Here is a 3,296-nt window from a genome sequence, read left to right as displayed (position 1 = left end):
AGCTTAATCTTTCTTAGCTTATCATCTTCTCTTTAGTTTACCTTTCTACATTATCAAGAAACCACAATGGCTTCCTCAGCCACCATCCCAGAGCATGAAGAAGTCATCTCCATCCCAACCACCACCACCGCGCCCCGCCCGACCTTCGCGCTACCCGTCGATTCCGAAAACAAAGCCACAAAAATGAAGATCTTCTCCGTAGCACAACCACACATGAGAGCCTTCCATCTCTCATGGCTCTCATTTTGCACTTGTGTCATTTCCACCTTCGCGGCCGCCCCGCTCGTTCCCATTATTCGGGACAACCTCAACCTCACCCGCTCCGACATCTCCAACGCGGGAATCGCCTCCGTATCTGGTAGCATTCTCTCGCGGCTCGTCATGGGGGTACTATGTGACCTCATTGGCCCGAGATATGGTTGCTCGGTGATTAACTTGTTGGCGGCTCCCGTGGTTTTCAGTGTTTCCTTTGTGGCGGATGCTGGCGGCTATGTGGCTGTCCGGTTCATGATCGGGTTCTCGTTGGCCACATTCGTGTCGTGTCAGTATTGGACAAGTGTTATGTTTAATGGGAAGATTATAGGCGTGGTAAATGGGGTGTCCGCGGGATGGGGCGACGCAGGAGGAGGTCTTACTCAGCTCCTCATGCCTATGCTTTTTCATTTAATGACTCAAATGCTTGATATCACACCATTTACGGGTTGGAGGATTGCATTCTTTATCCCTGGCTGGTTTCATGTAATAGTTGGGGTTCTTGTTTTAGTCTATGGACAAGATTTACCGGATGGTAACTTTGCTCAAGTTCAAAAGGACGGACGAGCTTCAAAGGATAAATTTTCTAAGGTAATTTTATTAGTTTGTGGTAACTTATTTTTAAAAAGTTATAACTAATTTATACTGAAGGAGTTTGTTTAATCTAATGTAGGTGTTCAAAAATGCTGTCACAAATTATAGGACATGGGTCTTTTTCTTGATCTATGGATATTCAATGGGCGTGCAGTTGTGCTTAAATAATGTGATCTCTGAATACTTCTTTGACAGGTAGCTAATTAGCTAAATAATCTTGTTTTCGACTCGTTTTACTGTCAATCGGACCGAATTTAAAAACCGAATAACATCATATTAGTTTTATAAAATATTTTAAAATATTACTTCAAATATAAGCAACATATCAAATTGAAAGACAAATATCTTGTTATTAGAATTATATTTTATGATTTAGAAGAAATATAATATATATTGTTTTCTTAAAAATATATGAGTAACTTTTTACAATAAAATATAGATTAAACTCTTTATTTCAAGGAAGTTGATCCGGTCCAGTTATAAAAACACTGTTTTTTTACCTACTTAACAACTAATTAACAACTACCAACTTAACAACTAATTAACTTCTGTTTCCATAATGTGTAATAGGTTTAGTTTAAAGCTTCACACAGCCGGAGTAGTTGCAGCCAGTTTCGGAGTAGCAACTTCATCACCCGTCCAATCGGCGGCTTCTTATCCGACCTATCCGCTCGCAAATTCGGCATGCGAGGTAGACTATGGACATTATGGATAACACAAACCCTAGGAGGAGTTTTCTGCATATTCTTAGGCCTAGCCGATTCGCTACCACTCGCCATATTATCCATGATGCTAATGGCCGCTGGAGCACAAGCCGCATGCGGGGCCACATACGGCATTATCCCATTCGTCTCACGCCGCTCTCTTGGCATATTATCCGGTTTAACCGGTGCTGGTGGCAATGTTGGTGGCGGTTTGACACAACTTTTGTTTTTCTCCGGTTCTAGGTTTTCGACCGCGTCAGGGCTGACGTGGATGGGTGTTATGACGGTCGCGTTAACCGTTCCGGTGGCGTTTATTCATTTTCCGCAATGGGGGAGTATGTTTTTGCCGGCTTCTAAGGATACGAAGTACAATGAAGAGTATTATTATTGCTTGGAGTATAGTGAGGAGGAGAGAGAGATGGGGATGCATACTGGAAGCATGAAGTTCGCCGGAAACAGCCGCGCCGAGCGTGGGAAGAGATCGGTGATGGCGGTGACGGAAACCCCGCCGGATTCCGTGGCAAACCACCGTGTTTAAGGGTTAGAAAAATTAATAAAGTAAGAAACAATAAAAAAAAGTGTGATAGTTTAAGTAGTTGTACATATTGTGCCTTATTTCTCGGAGCCTTTGCTTTTTGTTAAAGGCATCACGTTCTTATCACTTGTACTTTAAATGCTACACTAGGGTTTTTAATTATTATTATTAGTAGTATTATATTTCATTTGAGTTTTGTACAATTAATGTTTTATGTTGTATTAGTAAGTTAATGAGAATTATTATTTTTGTGGGAAACAGTATATCGTTCATCAACTAAAATCCAAAACATATTTCAATAGCTGTGAATAAATGTTACATAAAACATTTGATAAGTTAAAAGTTGGTTGTGGTAATATAATTTCCTTAAAACATTGTTGATGTTTAAATTCAAATTACGTGTTCTTGTCTTTGAAGTTAAAAACATAATTTTTCTGGATTTGGTAGTTTGTGGAAAAGAAAGAGAACAAATACTTAGGGGGAAATCTCCTCACACAACAAGCCCAAATCCATCACATTTTGATGGAATTTGGTAGGGGTGGTAACGTGGTGTGGTGTGGTGTGATGGATTTTCAATTTTCCGGCCACCTTCATCCCATCTTCACCGGACCTTTTTTCGACCAATTTTCCGGCCAAAATAACTCACTCATCCTGAAGAACAACTTCATCAATACTGGGTTTCATTCAAATCCAACCAAAACCCACTTCCTAAACACCCTCAAAACCCCAAATCCACCTTCACCCCATATCGTCTGACCTTTCTTCCGGCCAAACACCAATCAACCAACCACCAGATCCGTACCCGGCGACACTACCAACCACCAGATCCGTTCATCACCGGAGCTCCGGCAAGAAAAAATCACTGGAACGGACCTTTTTTCCGGCCAAACACCAACCAACCAACCACCACACCCTCCCCTCCAACGGCTCCTCCCCTCCAACGTTCCATTTTCCTCGATTTCCACCCCCTCACTTGCGTGATGGCTATCACGCACACCACCCCCATCACGCGTGATGGGGGACCGGTGGCGATGTGCAATGAGCCATCACGCGTGATGCCGGCCTCCTAACGACCTATTATTTCATGCAAAGGAGTAAATATGCAAGGAGTTCTCTTTATTTCGGGATTATATTCCATAGGAAACTGCTCAAAAACATTTATTATATTCCACACGTTTTTCTCTTCCTCCTCTTCGTGTAGTTCGTTCGTT

At 42.0% G+C, this 3,296-nt stretch overlaps 1 pseudogene across 1 annotated transcript; it reads left to right on the top strand.

Moving 5' to 3' along the window:
* Window positions 1–6: 6 nt before the first annotated feature.
* Window positions 7–2,259, top strand: LOC143590784 (high affinity nitrate transporter 2.4-like; annotated as a pseudogene). Its single transcript, XR_013145546.1, has 3 exons — window positions 7–843; window positions 926–1,041; window positions 1,417–2,259. The product of XR_013145546.1 is annotated as a high affinity nitrate transporter 2.4-like (transcript).
* The last annotated feature ends 1,037 nt before the right edge of the window (window positions 2,260–3,296 follow it).

Source organism: Bidens hawaiensis, unplaced genomic scaffold (assembly GCF_021521415.1).
Source record: "Bidens hawaiensis isolate Kalapana, Puna unplaced genomic scaffold, B.hawaiensis_p1.1 tig00038992_1, whole genome shotgun sequence".
NCBI lineage: Eukaryota > Viridiplantae > Streptophyta > Magnoliopsida > Asterales > Asteraceae > Bidens > Bidens hawaiensis.
The sequence above is the reverse complement of the archived record's forward strand: the minus strand, read 5'-3'. Positions and strand labels throughout refer to the sequence as shown.